We start from the raw sequence: 19,119 nt of genomic DNA on the forward strand, positions 1-19,119 counted from the left end.
CTGGGAGCGTGGAGAGCAGGAAGAGGTCTCCCTCTGTCTTTGGCCAATCATTCCCCTGAAACACACGCACGGTCGCTTTACTGCTGCGGGCGTTAAAACAGGCCGATGGCCGCAGCAGAGCTGGGCGGAGGTACAGTAAGCGTGGGGGCGTGGGGAGCCCTCTGTACTGTTTCCCAACTTCATCTGAGTCTTCAATTATTTCAAAATACAGATTTTTAAAAAAAGAATTTCTGTAAAGTTATGAAATAAAGCCAAGCACAAACAAAAATTAGATGATGATCCCAAGCTTAGTTACAGCCTATGAATCAGGTAAAAGCAGCAGCAGTGAGTCAGGGCTCAGCGCTGTTCCCCGCGCTGCTCCGCGGGGTCACCTGTGTGACCCTGGGAAACCCTCACAAGACCCTTGCGAGGCAGGTACCCCCTCACCTCCTGGGTGGGGAAAATGGACTACACTTAAGTCGAACATATTTCCAAGCTGGGGCCCGGCCCAGGCTCTGCACCCACCCCCCACCAACGCGCAACCCCCCAGCCCCGCGGGGGGCGGGCTGCGGGCCGCCTGCGCACAGGGGCGCTCCTGCACCTGGGCTTGCCAGCAACCGCCGTGACAGTGGGAGCCAATCGCACGTGTCTGGTCTTAATTTTCGGGGACCTCGGGATGAGAACAGAAGCAAGCAGACCCAGGAAAGAAAACAGGGCGTCTGGAGCAAAGACGTCCACCCGCGCTGTGGGAAGCCGGACTTGGTGCTCCCCGGTGCTCCCCTGCTGCAGGCACCCAGGAGCAAGGTCTGTGATAAGGGGGACTGAGCTCGAATCTCAACTGGTTAAAAAAAACTAGATTAAGTAAAAACAGAAAAGGATAAAAATGATGTTTTCTTCACTCAAAATGAGTTCTCCATTGTGTGTGGTTCCATTTGACGGGGCCAGGGGAAAGGCAGAGAAGCAGGGAAACTGAGGCAGGCAATCCGGGGGCAGTCTTACTTGGTACATTAACACCCCACCTTATTCCAAAGGGCATACGCTGAAGTCTCCGGAAGTTAATGAAAACGGGGGGCAGCTCTCGCTTACTGGGACCGGGTCCGGCTCAGTCCCGCTTCCGCGCCCCGTGCACCGACGGCCTCCGCTCCCCGGACGCTGAGCCGTTCAGCCGGCAGGCGGCAAGCGCGCGGTGCTGCACAGGCGCCGGGCCCCGGGCCGCCCGGGACTGACAGCCAGCTTCTGGAACGGGACCGCCTCCTGCCCCGCGCCCGACCCTCTGACAGACGCCCGACCTCGGTGCGATCTCCATCCTCATCCGCCCTTTCCAACTGTCTAGACGTCACTGGGTCTGAACAGGGACCTACATGTCCCAACTGCCTTTACAGCTGACAGGGCGATGCTCACCCTTGACACGCGGTTCCTCCCGTCACCCTTGGCTTTCGGGGGCGCAGCGTTCACAAGCCGCACCTTACAGATCATCTAAGGCACGTGGCAACGGGCCCGCTCAGGCCACCCCAATTCTCGGGGAAGGCTCCGGCCACAGCGGCTTTATAAAACTGGGTTTAACTGGAACAAACTAAAACACGTAATCTTAGTTTTGCATTAGCATGCACTATGGAAGTTACAATTTAAAAGTCACCGCAAAAAACGCGGAACGTACCTCTCCAGAAGCCACAGCTGTCGCCCTCCTCCAGCCTGGTACCTGAGAAACCTACACAAAATACAAAATTAACCGGCACGTTTCTGGAGGCAACAACCGCGCCCTTCTGCGGCACGAAAAACCAACCGCACAGGGACGACGCGGCATGCCGCCCGTGACATAGGACAGGGCACACTCAGCTGCGCGTGGAAACACTGAGTAGGGACGTGCCCAGGCCGCGCCCCCTCTGCCCCGCGTCACTGCGCTAAGGCCGCAGGGCCGGCCACGGTGGTGCTACCTCACACGCCACGCCCCCTCTACACACGTACACGGGCAAAGGGGGCGTGTCAGCGTCCCCGTCACACACCTTCTATTTCAGGTGTCACAACTTTTAACCTTTTATAAATTAACTTGTAATTGCTTCATCTGCCAGAGCCCAGCACAACTATATTATAATCCAACACTCAGCAACTTCTCCCTTCTGAGTAACAAGAAAATCCGGCCCCCCCAATTTTTTTGTTCATACTAAGATGCTGAAGCCCTGGCTGGGCGGCCACGCTGGCTGCAGCGCTGTCCCAAACAATGGGTTCAGGTCCCAGGCGGGGCCACCCAGGCCTCTGTCTCCCGTGGCTGTGTCCCTCCCTCTCACTCCCTTTCTCTCTTGCTCTCAAACCAGTAAAAATGTATCCTCAGGTGAGATTTGAATAAAATAATTTTTAAGAGGTTTTTAAATCTCTAATCAACCTCTGCTTTCAGTTTTTTCATTTAATAAAAACCTGTGTCTAGATTTATGCATCTCTGGAGCATGCAGACACGTTTCTAAAATTAAGTTGAAAAGCATCCATCAGCAATATTTTTATAACATTTTTAAATGTCAAGTCATAACAGAATCTTTCCTGCAAAGATAGTCAAGAAATAACATACTTCAAATCAACTGTCAAGATGATGCCTGTCAATCAGTATGTAATCTAAATTATAAAATAGTATAGTGTCTGTAATTCAGAGAATAACCCATTAGTTTGGCAGATGTTAAATGTATATGCAAAATGTATTCATATCAAGTCGCCTAACATCTCAGGTTCAACCAGAATGTAACAGCCCTTCGAGCATAAGACTCCATGGAAATAAAATACACAGTGACCACATAAAAGTAAGTAACCTACAGCAGGGGTCCCCAACCCCCAGGGCCTTGGACTGGAACTGTTAGGAACTGGGCCACTTCACTGGCATTGCTGCCTGAGCGATGCCTCCTGTCCCTTCCCCCATCCTGCTACCTCCCCACCCCCACCCATGGAAAAATTTTCCAGGAAACCAGTCCCTGGCGCCAAAAAGGCTGGGACCACTGCCCTGCAGGCTTGATACGTGACTGGCCAAAACAGGCTTGTCCTTGAACAGACACATCATTTCAAAACAAAGATAATCCCTTCAGAAAGAGTGTCTTATCACAAAACCCAAACTCTCATTTACCTGAGTCAGTTAAACGCTGGCCCCTGAAGCTGGCTCAGGAAAGGACTGCTCTTAACGGGTGCCCTTTCTGCCCCCACCCCCGCCCCAAGAGTCCCGTGCTGGGCTTCCAAGGGGCCTGGGGAAGTCTCCCACCTACGCGTTACTGGTCTTGACTTAAAACTCTACCTTTGACCTACAGTTGTTAAAGGGTTTAGGCGAAACGTTTAATTTCAAAGCTCCTACTGGTTCTTTGCTCAGCTGAAGATGGGGACTCAAGCTCCCCTTGGAAGCCGGCACGGGCCTCTCGTTTGGGAGGGCGGGGGTCTTGAGGACAGGGGCAGAGAGCTGGGGTTCACCACGTGGTAGGTCCATCTGAAGAGCAGCTGCTGCGCAAGGAGCCCGGCAGTTTGACAAAGCTCCGCGGAGCAGCAGACACGCCCCACGCAGGACCCACTGCTGCTCCACGGCGATGGGGAGAAGCCAGCGTGCCTGCCCCGCGCACACTTCTGGGGCCGCGCGCCCTTCCCACGCCTGCCACAGGGATGCCCGAGCCCCACCAAGGAGAACGTGGTCACCCAAGGGTGGACGGCAGGAGGCACGAGAGCTTACCTCTGCTCCCGAGCCCCTTCCCGGCTCCGACGCCGCCCGCTGCGGGGGCTGGCTCCCGCTGACTGCTCGCGCCGGCATCTGAAACAGGGCAGGCAGGTTAGCGCTCCCGCGCGCCACCAGGCCGGCCATAACCTGGGAACGAGGAGGCTAGGGAGAGAGTAGTACGGAAGCTTACATACTCAATACACCCCAACTGCTGTTTTTTAAAAAGCCTGAGGTGCTGATACCAAGGCAGTGACAAACAGCACTGACGTGCAGCTGGAGACCCGCCGGGACGTCACCACTGACCTGGAACCAGAGCTCAGCGCCAAGGCTTCCCCGAGCACGGCACACACTGCGCGTCTGTGTGAGAGGCGTCACTCCCTACAAGTTCCCAGTCCTGCCTGCCCCTCCCCCGCCTGGCGCATGGCCTGTGCGTCCTTCTAGGACTGAGCGTGCCCTCGCCCTCCTCCTCCCACACTGCAGGCAGGAAGGGCCCTCAGGATGGGAACATGCTGCGAGCCACTGCCCTCCCCGTCCCTGCCTGAGCAGACCCCACAGCGGCCTCCTCGCCCCCCCCCCTCCAGCTCCACCCGGAACGACGCCCTCACCCACAGGGCGAGCTGCTCCCGCCCGCATCCCCTTGCCTGCTGGCCCTTCGGCGGGGCCCTGCTTTATAGTTTCTCCTTCAGAATCCTCTGGGCACTTCGACAGCCCCGTCAAAGACCACCTCTGCGGGGAAGCCCTCCCTGATCCCTCCAGTCATAGCAGCCCTTCCCCGCAGTCCCAGCCTCGTCTGTACCCTTCCCAGCACACGTCTTCCCATGTGTCTCTCCACCGCCACGTTCAGGATTCTGAGGCAGAGGCGCTGTGCCAAGGAGCAGGGTTACTGAAAACCAAACTTGTAACAGCAGACGCCCGCGCTGGCTCAGCTGCCCCTTCAACGGCCACCGGGAAGAACCAAAGCCCCAAAGCCCCATCTCCCGACCCTCATCACCTGGCTCAGCTGCCAGCTAGCCATCAGGAACACCCTCGCAGGGGTGTGGATGGCCTCGGAAACCCCTGCAGCCGCGCGCAAACTGCGTTCCGAAGACGCGTGCGACCCCAGAAGTCCGGGCCGTTCAGGCCCCGCAGCCACCGCAGAGCGGCCGGCCCCCGGGGCCGCGTTTTAGGCCGTCAAGAGCCAGTTTCAAAACCACATGGCCAGCTGCGCAGGCGCTGAGAAAAAGGGCCCCAGAGGCGGGGCCGGGCGGCCGTGTCGGGGGCTCCCAGGGGAAGATGGCTCTACTCGTGGGCTGTGCCTTCCCAGGATTGGATGCGGTTCAGGGATAACTTTTTACGAGTTCCATAGAGAGTTCTCAGCAGAAGTTTAATGCAGGCTTCACTCTAAAGCACGTGGAACTGGCAACCCGCAGTGAACGCGGTCTCAGTCAGGCTGTCTCATTAAAAGGCTTCCCTCAACAACGTTTGTAAGTCTACTTATCAGAAGTATCACATAACTTATTCTAAAATAGGATTTTAAAATATATTTAAATTGTCCCCTTGAGTATAGTCTTAGGATGCTATTTCTAATGTTAGTAACAGTAACTAAAACCCACACTTGAACCTCTTTGCAGAATTATATGGTCCAAATTATCAATGCCTCTTACTTAACAAGCAGGCTGAAAATACAAAACATTTATGCATATTTAAAGAATAAATGATTTCCATTAGTAGCAGGAACATGTCAAAATATAAAATTCACATTTGCGTTAATTGTATCTAAACAAGAAATTGAGTTTTTCAAATATCAAATGAAATACCACATGTAAACATCAACCTTTAGATTCTAATGAAGAAAAACGTCTAGAAACATCAAGTTTTTAAAAAATATCTAATAAACCCAGCCCTAGTTTATGATATTCCATAAAAAATGGTACTACATATTTTTAAATAAACTTAAGATTCTAATAGTATTTGATTGCACTACAGGAACCCGCAGTGCAAGGGCCTTCAGCATTTTATTGTGACACTTGAAGACGGACTGCCAGAAGGTGCTTTGTTACGTCATTATCTGCCAAATCAAGTTACGGTTGTTCTAAAAGTAACGATAAAAAATTCCAAGCTTGACGGGTCGGCATTAGCTCAAGCGGTGACTTCGTCATGGCAGTTACTGCAAAATTCCAAGCTTGGAAAAACCACCTCTTCATCTAACACTAATAAGGCAACAGAAACGCTTCCCATACTCACTTTTCTGGAGAAAACTACATTTAAGAAAGGGGTCCTGCTCACCCCAACTCTGAAACTTTTGTAATCTTCCTGTGCCCACTGTTGGAAATCAATAAACTTAAACACATTAAGTAGCTCTGTAAAGCAACGATCTTTAACCAATCTATCTAGACAATTAAATTATTTCTACTGTACTATCCCCCCAAAAGTAAGGCAGCGAAAGTACAATGGCATTTGGAAAAAACGATGAATCCACGATCCCCACAAAATCTACTGCACACTGAGTCACCACAGACATGGCTTTGCACTCAACAGCCACGGACGCCTCTGTTCCTTCCCTGCTCACCAGGTGAGAAGATCAAGCAAAGACAAAGCTACTTACCTCTGTTTCCCAAGACCCTCCTAGAGGTAAATCCCCTTCTTGTGAAATGCTCTCTTTGGGAAGGTCCAACATCCGGTTCTAAAGCAAATAACATCAGGAAGCAAGTCAGATCAGCAAGCCCCAGGGGGCAGGCAAACCTGCACCCATTCAGGGTGCCACTCACACGGCCAAGGAGGGATTTTATCCGGCAATAAGCAAAACCGGGTTATAAATGAGAATATAGTTCTAAAAGTAATAATAATAAATGGTGACTGAATCTCACGCATAAGTAAACTAGAAATCAAAAGGAAGAGACGCCTTTTCTCAGCCACCTGACAGTCTGCACACAGTTCCAGGTCTGCTGACCCCGAGAACAGCTGGGAAACAGGCAACAAATCACAAACAGTACTGAAGCTATCAACTGGATCAGTCTTGATCCCAATTTTTAAAAAATGTATTTTTGAAAGTATACTAGTATGAATTCCTCCTCTGGATACATCTACATGGTAACACGGACACAGGAGACAGAGGAGCCGTGGCCACCCACACAAACTGTGTGCAGCCACAGTACAGAACCGACCGCCTGAGCAAGAGCGCGCGCCTGTAGAAACTGACCGTGCGGGAGGTCACGATGCAAATTCACCGCCACGGTTTTTTTTAGTATATTTTACTGATTATGCTATTACAGTTGGCCCAATTATTCCCCTGTGCCTCCCACTGCTAGGTACTTCCCTCCCTCCAACAATCCCACCCCACCTAGTTCATGTCCATGGGTCGTACATATAAGTTCTTTGGCTTCTCCGTTTCCTATTTATTAACATCCCGGTCTATTTTGTTCTTATCAATTATGCTTCTTAATCCCTGTACCATTTCTCCCCCTCCCCCCTCCCAGCTGATAACCCTCCAAATGATCCCTATATCTATGATTCTGTTCCTGTTCTGGCTGTTTGCTTAGTTTGTTGCTTTTAAGATTCAATTGTTGATACTTGTGAGTTTGTTGTCATTTTACTGTTTGTAGTTTTGATCTTCTTTTTCTCAAATGTGTCCCTTTGACATTTCATATAATAATGGCTTGGTGATGATGAACTCTTTCAGCTTTACCTTGTCTGGGAAGCACTTTCTCTGCCCTTCCATTCCAAATGATAGCTTTGCTGGGTAGAGGAATCCTAGTTGTAGGTCCTTGCTTTTCATCACCTTGAATACTTCTTGCCAGTCCCTTCTTGTCTGCAAAGTTTCTTTTGAGAAATCAGCTGATAGTCTTATGGGAACCCCTTTGTAGGTAACTCTCTGCTTTTCTCTTGCTGCTTTTAAGATTCTCTTTATCTTTCACCTTTGGTGTTTTAATTATGAGGTGTCTTGGGGTGGTCCTCTTTGGGTCTAGCTTCTTTGGGACTGTGCTTCCTGGACCTGTCAGTCTATTTCCTTCACCAGATTTGGGAAGTTTTCCTTCATTAATTTTTCACATAAGTTTTCAATTTCTTGCTCTCCCTCTTCTCGTTCTGGCACCCCTATGATTCAGATGTTGGCTCATTTCAAGTTGTCCCAGAGGTTCCTAAGCCTCTCCTTATTTCTTTCAATTCTTGTTTCCTCATTCTGCACTGGTTGACTGTTTTTTCCTTCCTTATGTTCCAAATCACTGATTTGAACCCCGTTTTCCTTCCCTTCACCATTGGTTTTTTGTGGAGTTTCCTTCGTCTCACTTAGCATAGCCTTCATGTCTTCTCTTATGCATTTGCCGTACTCAAGCATATCTGTCAAGCCTGTGAGCACCTTTATTATCAGCTGAATAGTTAGTGTCTATGATTCATATCTGAGCCATGCAATTAATATTCATCCCTGTTTTAAAAAATTAAGACTTTATTGATTATGCTGTTACAGCTGTCCCGGTTTTCCCCCTCTGCCCCCCCCACACAGTCCACCCATCCCTCAGGCAATGCCCCCAGGACCATCACTAAGGAAAAGCAGGGCGCAGTGTCACAGCATTCCACCTTTGTGAGATCGACAATGACAAGAAACATGTCCGAACATAATTTTAAGATCATGAAAAGGGTATGAAAGAGTAGATGAGCAAAGGAAAAGAGCATTTATGATAAAAGGAACATGTATGTATTGAAGACTATCCCACTAGGACACAATTTTGTATGTGGGAACACGTGCAGGGATCTAAAAAACTGGGGTCTGCAGACTGTCCATGTGGCTAAATCTGGGGGCCAGAACTTCAGATTCTTTCTTTTTACCTCTGTATTTTTCAGTTTTGGGTTTTTTTTGGGGGGGGGAGGGTTTGCAAAAAGGATATTTAGTATTGGTTTAGCATACATTCATTGACCTGGTGTGTAGCTCTGTAATAAAAAAATGTTTCATTTAAAAAGCTACAAAAGCACTCGTCAGCCACACTGCCTGAATGTCACACACACGACACCCCAGTAGGTCCTGGCCCTTAGTGGGCGGCCCTTTCACTGTAGCTTCTTGAAGATTTCACCACAAAACGACGTTACGCTTCAATTTGGAAAGGAGTCAACCTTCATCCCTTTACAAAAACGGGCTTCTCTCTGACACCCCCGAGAACAGGCTCCTCCCGATCAAGCCACGACACGTACTGACAGGCATGAGAGGACCGGGTGGCCCCCACCACGGGGCTCTCGAAGGCTTCAGGCACACACAAGTGCACGCAGGTCCCAGGGTGGAAGCAAAGCCAGCCTTTTGCTGTCTGGGCAGCAGCAGCTTCATGAATGTTCTCTGTTAATCCCCTGCATTGAACGCCGATGAAAGGTGGGTGCACCTTGATAAGAGCAAAGGCACCCCTACTGCATTACACCTCTGTTAAGAGACGCACCCTGGACTTGGGGTGAACATGGGAGTTATATGAGCCCTGAGCCGCTCTCCAATGGCTGCCCCACTTGAGGGCAGGCTGCCGGGGCCCCAGCCTGCTTCCCCTGACTATCAGGGGTCTCACCTCATCCCCTCACCTTCGATGGAGAAATGACAGGACTCCATGGGGCCACCAGCCCTCACCCTTGCACTGGTCACTCAGATCCACAGAGCAGCCTAGGGGCGGCCAGGGGCCGGCGGGAAGCAGGGGCGGGGAGTTTGTGCTTAATGGGCATGAAGTGTCCATGTGGGGAGGTGAGAAGGTCCTAGAGGTGGATGGTGGTGAAGCCACACAGCGACATGAACGTGGCGTTTTCCACCTGAGGGAGAGCAGCCCAGCCGTGCCCGCTGCCCAGCGCTGTTCTGTGTAAGGGACCTGGGCATGCGCGGGGCTCGGTGCCCCTAACTCCCTCCTTGTTCAAGGCTCAGTTGTACTTCCTGCCACTGACCCGCACACGTAGAAAGTGGCTAAAATGATCCACTTTCTGTTACAATTTTTTACTGCAGCACAAACAGCATTTTTGCCTGCTCTGGACTTCAAGACCACGCGAGGGCACTGGCAAGGGCGTGACACCTGGGCATGCGCCCTGCCGTTCCCCCGTCTCTCCATCACGTCGCCTCTACAACACTCAGGCCAGCCAGCGGAACCCCCCCCCACCCCGGTGTGTCTCAGTCCACGCCCTCGGGCCAGGGTCCCGGCAGCCCAGCCGGGAAGCCGGGCACATGACAGCGGGCTGGCAAAGGCTTTAGGCCGCCGGCCCTCTGAGCCAGACACGACCGCTTGGGGCCCGTCCCAAGCTCTCCCAGGAAGATGGGATTCTCACTCGGACATTTTAAAAATGCCTCTGCAAGAAGGGAGGGGGCTCCGCTCCCGCCCTGTCACCTACCTGATGACGAGCCCGGACGCCTGGGGAGCATGTCTCCGTTTGCTCCAGAAGGACCCCGCTCCTGAGAGAGGGAAGGGGAGACCGGTTTGCTCTCGGGAGAGGAAGGCGCGCTGTGCAGCCCCAACGCCAGGAGGCTGTGGCTAGCGTGCTCGCTCTGCCCAAAACCGTGCCACGCCGTACGCTCCCTGGCCCCCGGGCGGTCCTTTAGCCGTCACTCCAGGACTCCCACACTGACGTGGTGTGGGTCGCACGGGAGCACGTTGTTTGACATGGAGCCGCCGCCCAGGCCGGGACGGGGACAGTCCCTCTGGTCAAGTGCTGGAGATGTGTCGTTCGCAACCGCTCCTGTGCTTACACCAGGGGCACAACGGGCGGGTGCACGGCCTTTACAAGGACCACTCCCTCGGGGGGGGGGGGGTGGCCTTCCAGCGCCCAGGGCGCCCTGCCCACCTACCCGGCCCGGGGCTTCCCCTGCCCGAAGCTTCTTCTCCGGCCGGCAGAGCTCCCGGGGCACAGGAAGCTCGGAGGCTCCTGCTGGCGGGTGCTGAAGGCAGTGCTGTGACAGGGACAGGGGGGCAGTCCCCACACGGGCGCCACAGCAGCCTCGGCCTTCCTGCAGAAGCCTGGAGCTGCAGGGAGGCCCGGGCCGGCGCCTCGGGTGACACTTATTTTCTACCACGCCTTTCCCGAGACCCTCCGGGGCTTTCACGAAGCGCGAGCGTCTCCCAATTATCTGTCCTAAGAACAGGAAGGCGTGTGCTTTCGGGACGGGGAAGAGGTGCCACTTGTGACGTCACAGACGTTACACCACCAGGGGCCCGCTTTCCCTTTTCAAAACCGCAGCCCCGAAGACTCCGCCCTCCCTTAGGAGCCGGGGGCCGTGGGGGGAGCGCACCCATGGGGCCGCCTCTGCACGCGGCGGACGGCCGCCAGGGTCACGGAGAGCTCCACACGGAAGAACCGAGGGGCTGGTACCAGACGACCTCCAGGCTGTGGAGTTTAGTGCCCCACGCGCGTGGGCTGACCAATTCCAAGGCAAATTTTGAAACAAGACATCAAGGAAACTTTTTAATACGGACAGTTCCTCATAAAGTCCTTAACCCTTCCCGCTGCCTTAAAAAGATCTCACGGCCCGCCCCCTCCGGCTACCGGCCCCCCCACAGGACGCCTGGTCTCCCGCGGCCACCGCAGCGCCCGCTCCCCCCCACGCCCTTCGGGTCCATCCCGGCTGTGCGCGGACCATGCGGCCGGGCCTGCGAGGAAGCGGGGGGCCGGGCTCCCGGCACAGCCGCCGGGTGCTCCTTGCCAAGCCTCACCTGACCCAACCCCGTGCCTCTGAATCCCACGGACACACGGCAGAGCCCCACACGTGCATCAGTGCTCCAACTCCTCTCCGAGCGGCAGCTCCAGAGCCCACTGGGGGCTCCCTTGCTGAGCGGGACCTCCGGGCCTGTCACACTGAACGCCGCGTGCACCACGCTCGAGGCCCCTCTCCGGAAGTGGCGCCAGCAGCCCGGAGTCCGCGCCCACTCCCGCCCGTGAGCCCACGAGCCCGCCCCGCCAGGCCCCTCCGCCTCGGCCCCCCTGTCCTCCTGCCCGGCCGCGCTGCGCGCAGCTGAGGAAGGGCTCCCAGAGGCCAGGTCCTGCCCCGGGAAGCTGTCGGCGTTACCTTACCCGGAGGGAGTTCTCGCACATGGGACTCACGCTGTGGGCGCCCCCACCCCGTGTCACCACAGGGTCCTTGCAGAGAAAGGCAGAGGCGTCCACAGGGACACCGGGGGACCGTAGGGAGGCAGAGCCCACAGAGATGCCGCCAGACACGCGGAGGGTTGCGCCCCGAGGCCGCGGCTGACATGGGCCTGCGGCACCGGGAGGGCCTGTCTCTGTGGCCACAGAGCCCCCACACCCGCGGGGGCCCCTCCCCAGGGCCTGCGCACGGCTGCTGCCATCTCAGGGAAGTGTGTCTCCTCCACCCCCTCTCCGCCCGAGCCCCGTCTGTGTGTCTCTGTCTGTCTGTGTCGCTCTGTCTCACACACACACACCCCCTCAGTTTCTTCCAGAGCTCGTTCCACTATTGATAATCTGGTCCCCAGACGTGCCTGCTCTGTCTCCGCCTGTAAAACACAACCCCCCCACCCCCCCGAGAGCAGGCACCCCCGTCGCGGTCACGGCCCCGCGCCTGCTGGCTGAACCACAGGCCCTGCCACCAGCTCACTTCTGGAGATGTCACTGAGAACCACTTACAACCCTTTAAATGACCCAAACGAACCGACTTAGAAACCCCAAGGTGCTGACCCCAGGGCGCGTGTGCCACTGCAGATCGTCTCCCTGCGCCACAGTGGACGCGGCTCCTTCCCCCCGAAGGACTCGGGCTCTCCCGCCGTGGCGCGTCGCCGCTTCTGTCTTCCGTCTTTCCCACGAGCGTGAGCGCTTCTAGCCACACGCCGGGTTGTTCTTTTTTCAACACGGCAGGTCTGCTGCTCAAACAAACTAGCTGGGCTACTTATGAACCTGGAAGACACCGCCTCCCGGTCCAGTTCCGGGTCCGACACAGGGAGCTCCACGTTTTCCGTCCCAGCCCCACGAAGGCCTTTGCGGATATCACTTTCAATTTAGGCTGAGACCCCCTGAAAGGCCTCGGGGTGTGACCTCAGCCTGTACTGGACGCCAGGATGTCCCTCCTGTTCTAGGTCCCACATCAGACGGAGCTGCGGTCAGCTGCCCGGACACACTGGACACACGGGTTCCATCTGACAGGGGGCCACAGACATTTCAGTTCTGGCCAGAACACGGGACACACCTCTCCCCCTTGGGTCTCACACAAACTCAAGTCCCCACATGCAGACCAGGCACCCCTTCCTGGACCCCTCAGGACGGCCCCGCCCAGCCAGAGCCCAGCTGAAGTCGGGCTCCCCTGCGCCCCCTCGGCGGCCGGCGGAGTCAGCGCTGGACCACCGCGGCTCAGGGCCTCCTGTGTCACTCAGACCCGAAGCTCCAGGGAACTACCGGGTCACACAGGAAAGAGCAGAGCACCCCAAACTCTAGGAACCACCACCAAGGCCCAGAAACAAATGTGACTGTTGCAGGAGCTTATAATCCAGGCCCTAGTTTCCGTGTGAAAGCACTTTCCAAGTAAAAGCAATTTCCCCAAACAAAACTATTTATCAAAACCCACGCTGGGGGCACGAGCCGCAGGCTGCAGCAGAGCCAGCTGCGAGTGCGGGCCGAGGCCGGGGGACAAGAGGGAGCGGCAGCGCGGACCGGCCCCCACTGTCTGCTTCCTGGCCCCCGGCACCCTGCCCCCCAGCGCACCCCACCCCGGCCCCGCCGGCCCCCCGGAGCTGGGGGCCGCACACTGTCCGCAGCCCACTGCCTGCTGCTCCTCGGCGTGCATGGCCTTCCGCGCCCTCGTCACAGAGCCGGACCTCCCGCCCCTCGCTGGGGACTCGGACTCAGCAGCTGCCAGAACCTTCCTGTGGCTCCATCCGCGCCACGGCCGCCCGTGGGCCGCATCTCCGCCTGCGGCGTCGGGACCGCCGTGTGGTCGGGAGCCAGGAGGAGGCAAACTGCCTTCCTATCCGCGCAGTTAGGAGGAGCGGCACCGCGGCTTTATAAAGTAACTGGGGGCGCGCTGAGCTCCGGGCTGTGTCCGCGTGGACCGTGAGCACGAGCCTCCTGCGGTGCGCCCCGAGGAAGGCGCCGGGCCGGGGAGGCGGGCACTGCGTGGTCCCCAACCAGCAGCCCGCAGCCCTGTGCGCACCGCGCACGTGCTGACACCGGCGTGTCGGGACGGCCCACGCGTGGGACTGGCGCGTTTCCCGCACCGCACTGCTCTCGCTGCTCCGTCCCGAGGTGGGGCGCTCACGTCAGGATCTGGGACTGGGACGTGCTGCTATGGGCTCCCAGGGCAGTGACCAGTCACTCAGCAGCCTGGAAGCACCTGTCAACATGAGATGCCCAAATAAAAGCCGGAGCAGCACCCACGGAAGGCTGACCACAGACGCGAGGGGGACGCCAGCCCGATCCGGTCTCACACCACTGTCCACACGTTACCCAAAGGGGACCCCTGCCGTGTCCACAGATGGCCGCGCAGCCAGAAAGTCCATCAGAACGCCGCCTTTAAAGGGCACGAGGCTGAATGAAAGACCTCGGGTTTCTCCTACATAAAAGTGTCTCTTAAAAAGCCTCATATGTAACCTTCGTTTCGGCACTTTACTCAAGCAAGGCAGGCAGGACAGCTGTTAACTGCGCCGGGTCCCTTCAAGCCCAGCAGGCCGAGGACCCGCTGCGGAGACCAGCACCAGGTGCTTCGTCCGCAGCCTAACGGAAGAAAGGTCACTGCAGGCGAGACCCACGCAAATATGAATAAAGAATCTTAACACAGGTTTGTTAACAGAGATTATATTCAAGTGAGTGTTCCCAATGTCGTGCAACAAGGGAGGTTACTGAATAGCACAAAAATTCTAAAAAGGGCGGCGGCCTGCGAGCCAAGTGTCGCTGGTTCGATTCCCAGTCAGGGCACATGACCAGGTTGCACGTCAGGTCCCCAGTTGGGGGCGCGAGTGAGAGGCAACCACACAGTGACGTTTCTCTCCCTCTCTTTCTCCTTTCCCCTCTCTTTAAAAATAAATAAATAAAATTTTAAAAAGTTCTAAAACGGTGCGTTGGGAAGACCTGAGTCAGCCACGCTGAATTTCAGACACCGCAGGCAGTAACTCCACACTACACGCCACAGTGCAGGGTACTGTCTGCGGAGCACGCGATGGAGACAAAATCTTAGACAAAGAGAAACAGAAGTTACACAGGCGATCACTGAAGTCCACTGGAGACAGGTGCCTGTGAATTAAACTCGATATTGTAGCAACTCTATTGAGAACCAGGGGAAGAAAAGAATGATAAAACAGCCTCTGACCAAGTCATTCCACTTGTGAAAAGAGAGAAAAGCTCCCAAAATAAAACAAATACGCTGTGGATATTCGTGACCAACAGTCCACGCTCACACCAGCAGCAAATCAACTCTGCTACGGCACAGCCTTCCCAGGACACACTGTGTAACCACGAGAAGTCAGTTTTAGAAAATCGGAAGCACGGAGCAGCGAAAAGTGGAGGAGCTAAAACCGGAAGTCGCAGCTGTGACTGACCGACACCGACAGCCCGCACACACGCGCGTTCTCCGAGAACGGGAGGAGGTAGTTACAACCCCGCAGTTCGTCCCGAACCCCCCCCCACGCGGCCGACCCCGGGCCCCCGCGCGTCTTCTACCTTCTCCGCCGCGGGGACGTAGGAGGGCAGGTGCGGCGCGATGATTTCTGCTTCCCAGTCCTCGTCTCCCATGGCGGCTGTGCGTCCTGCTTCGGAAAAGCACAGACACGCGCATCGGGCCTCAGAGACACGCGCGAGCCTCGCCCTCAGACACGCGGAGCCCCTCCGCCAGGGGCGGGCCTTCCCGCAAACGCCTTCGGGGAAGGGCCGAGGTCCGTTTCTCCCGCGGGGGCGGCATTCACCGCCGGCCGTCCTCGTCGCCTTTGAAACTTGCCCGGCCCGCGCCCGCCCCGCCAACCCCCGTGACGCGCCAGGGAAGCGCTGGCCGGCTGCGCCCCCACGGCTGGTCGCCCGGTATGCCGCCCCCCGCGGAGGGGCCGTTTTCGGGGCCCCTCGAAGGCAGGTAAGTTGTTGGCCTGGGGGTTTTATTTACAGGTGTCCCGGGGGAGCGGGGCCGGACACCAACGGACGCCTCGCAGCTGGCGGGCAAGGGGACGAGGGTCCCGAAGGCAGGTCAAGGCCCCAAACAGCGCCAAGGGGTCCGAGGCCGCGTGCGCACTGGCCGCCCCGCCCCCACACCGCCCTCCGACCCGGCTCGCCCCCCCGCCCACGCCCACGCCCCCCCCCCCACCGTGGCTGGAACCCGGGCCCGAGGCGTGGCCCGCAGGCGCCGGCCCGCGCCCCTGGACACCGCCGCCGCCGCCACTGCCGCTCACCGCTCCTCGCCAGCCGGGTGCCACGACCTCGCAGGTGCCGTCACTCCCTAAACGGCCGCACGTGCAGGACGTGCGCCGCGCCTGCGTCAGCTGCGCGCTGCAGCGACTAATGGCGCCCGTCGGCGTGCGCCGTCAGCCAATCAGCGCCCGGCCCCACCCACCGTGCCCTCACTGCCCCGCCCACCGCCGGCTCTTCAGTCCCGGCCCTCGTGGCCCGTTGGGCCTGGGCGGACGGCGCCGGCTGCGGCCACTTGTGCCTGGAGTCTGGGGGCGGGTGCGTCCTCGGTGCGCAGCGCCCCTGGATCTCCCCGTGCGAGCGACGCCAGACAGACGCCCCCCCTTCATAACACCGAAGGCGACAGGGACCAGGGCCTGCGCCCGCCCCGACCCGCCTGCCTTCTGCTGCCCCGGCCGCAGCCGGCGGTTGACCCCCCGGGTGGTGTCTGAGGTCCCTGCTTCACGCCCGGGGCCCCGGGCTGGCGGGGCGACCCTACCCGCCAGTGCCCCCGGTGGCCGCGTCCTACAGAGCTGGGCCCACGTCTCGGCGCGGGAACCGCAGAGGAAGAGGAAGTTGGGCGGCGGGGGCGGTTCATCCGGCCTTGGGCGTGTGACCCATCCGACCCCGGGGGCACAGGTCAAAGGGCGTGACCGGCGTCCCTGCGGAGCCCCTGCTCCCGCCGGCCGGGCGGCGTGTCGGTGACGCCCGTCCATCGCGCAGCGCGCCGGGAAGGCCGTGCCGGGAAGGCCGTGCCGGGGGCGCGGCCGTGGGAGGGGCCCCCACACCGGCGGCTCAGCACACCCCGCGGAGGGCGGGCCCCACGCTGCGGCCGCGGCGGCGGTTACCGGAGGGCGGGTCGCCGGCGTCCGTTGCGGTCGTTGTTTCCGGGGTTGTACTTAGCGCTGAACGTGATGCGCGGGGGAAACTGGAATAGCCCATCGAGCCTGTGACGGCAGGAAGTAACTGCTCGTTATGAAGCTGAAATAAATAAAGGTTTAAAATAATGAATTAAAAATTAAAAACTATTAATCATACGCAGGAATGGCGCAAACGCGGCGCGCGCCGCTGCGGCGGGGAAGCGTCGGGTCTGCTGACGGCTGCGCGGGCTGCCCTCCGCTGCGAGGTGGCCCGGCTCGGGCGCCCCGGCTCGGTCCGTCGCTCGCGTGGCACCGTCTGATGAGTAATTCTCACCCCCCCCCCCCCCCCGAGCATTTTGGAGATGAGGAAGGAGGCCCGTGGGCAGGACTTCCTTGCTCCCCGTTGGGAACTAACGCGCTGAGGGTCCGGGTTAGAAATCAGTCTCGTTGGGGGGTGAGCGGCGTCAACTAGACGCCCTAAAGGACAGATCCGATCGGCGGTCCCCGAGCGCTCCTGCGGGTACAGCTGCGCGAGAGCTTCACATGGGTGCAGGGTGGGAAGTCAGTTACGGGGTCAGGGTCCCCGGGACAGCCCTTCCCTCAGACCCGGGGCACCCTCGGCCTTTGCAGCACAAGGGTTTCAGCAGTGGGTTACGGGGACCTGTCCCTCGGAAGGCAGGGTGTACAAGGGCTAGCCCTTCCCGTTCCCACGAACTGTCAGAGAGGACGCTGACTTCTCTGTGTTCCAAATGGCAGAGGAAGAGGGCTTTGTGATGTCATCACTGTCGGTCAAGGTAGAAAAGGGGGAACTAGCTCACCACAGGGAGCAGGGACCCTGCCCTGTCAGTGAACAGCCATGGATCTCTTCTCGTCTGCCCCTCCCGAGACTGAAGAGCAGGAGCTTCCAAACAGGGATGGCTGGGAAGGCGTCATTGGTGGTCTCTGGTTGTCCACTTACAAACCATGTGAACTTGGCGCAAGTTATTCAGTGTCTCTCTGTAAAATGGGGACCACAAAGGCCACCAGTCTGGATGTGAGGCCCTGCTCCAGGCCAAAGACCAGACAGGTAGGAGGGGTGGGTCCCGGGTGGAGAGGACGTGGTGTGGCAGTTGCGGTGGCGATGGCAGCAAGGCAGCGGCTATGACTGGCGGAAAGCGTAGTCATATGTTATAAACGCCAGGAGGGGCACCTGGGGAGCAATACCAGGCCCAGACCAGACCATACAGCTCACGGTTCCAGCACCGGGAAAATAAAGCCTCATAGTTTCTGACTGTGAAAACCAATGGGGGCTGGCATTGCAGAAGATACTGAATCTCTCGTGAGAGTCTGTTTAGAGGCCCCCTGATCCTAGTATGTCCACAGACCCACCTAATTTGGGAACCACAACCAGGGCAACAGCTAGAGAGGCGCCAGTCCCATATGGAAGTGGGAGAAGTGCCTGGAAAAGGGGTGAGTGCTGAGCAGCCGGCATTGTTCCCTCTCAGACCCCTCCCCACACACAGCGCCACAACGAGGTGAAATGGGAAGCCTTATGCTGACTATTATCTAACGCTCCACCCATTATAATGTAACAGATGCGACAGCTCTGCCCCAAACACGGGAGCCTGTCAGAATGAGGAGACAGAGAAGTATGGCCCAAAGGAGGGAACGGATCAAGGTTCCAGAGGGAGAACTAAGCGACGAGGAAATAGCCAGCCTAACAGAAGAGATAGACAACTTAACAGATGCAGAGTTCAAAACACTGGTGATAATGATGTTTACAGGCTTGACAGATATGAGTGAGTATGGCAAATGTGTAAGGGAAGAAGTGAAGGCTATGCTAAATGAAATGAAGAAAAATCCACACGAAACCAACAGCGAAGCGAAGGAAGCTGGGGTTCAAATAAACGATTTGGAATATAAGGAAGAAATAAACAGTCAACCAGTACAGAATGAGGAAGCAAGAATTGAAAAAAAAAATGAGAAGAGGCTTAGGAACCTCTGGGACAACTTTAAAAGTACCAACATCCAAATAATAGTGGTGCCAGAAGGAGAAGAGGAAGAGCAAGAAACTGAAAATTTATTTGAAAAAAACTTCCCTAATTTGGCAAAGGTAATAGGCATACCAGTCCAGAAAGCACACAGAGTCTCAAACAAGCTAGACCCAGAGGACCACACCACGACACATCATAATTAAAATGCCAAAGTTTAAAGATAAAGAGAGAATCTTAAAAACAGCAAGAGAAAAGAAGAGAGTTACCTACAAAGGGATTCCTATAAGACTATCAGTTGATTTCTCAAAACAAACTTTTCAGGCAAGAAGTATTCCAAGTG

At 56.8% G+C, this 19,119-nt stretch overlaps 1 long non-coding RNA gene across 1 annotated transcript; it reads right to left on the bottom strand.

Moving 5' to 3' along the window:
- Positions 1-3,674: 3,674 nt before the first annotated feature.
- Positions 3,675-10,036, bottom strand: LOC150008100 (uncharacterized). Its single transcript, XR_016511099.1, has 3 exons — positions 9,974-10,036; positions 6,240-6,317; positions 3,675-3,748 (listed from the first exon to the last, which is right to left on the bottom strand). It is a non-coding gene; the product is annotated as an uncharacterized LOC150008100 (long non-coding RNA).
- Between the last annotated feature and the right edge of the window lie 9,083 nt (positions 10,037-19,119).

Source organism: Furipterus horrens, unplaced genomic scaffold (assembly GCF_987537825.1).
Source record: "Furipterus horrens unplaced genomic scaffold, mFurHor1.1.pri manual_scaffold_5, whole genome shotgun sequence".
Taxonomy (NCBI): Eukaryota; Metazoa; Chordata; class Mammalia; order Chiroptera; family Furipteridae; genus Furipterus; species Furipterus horrens.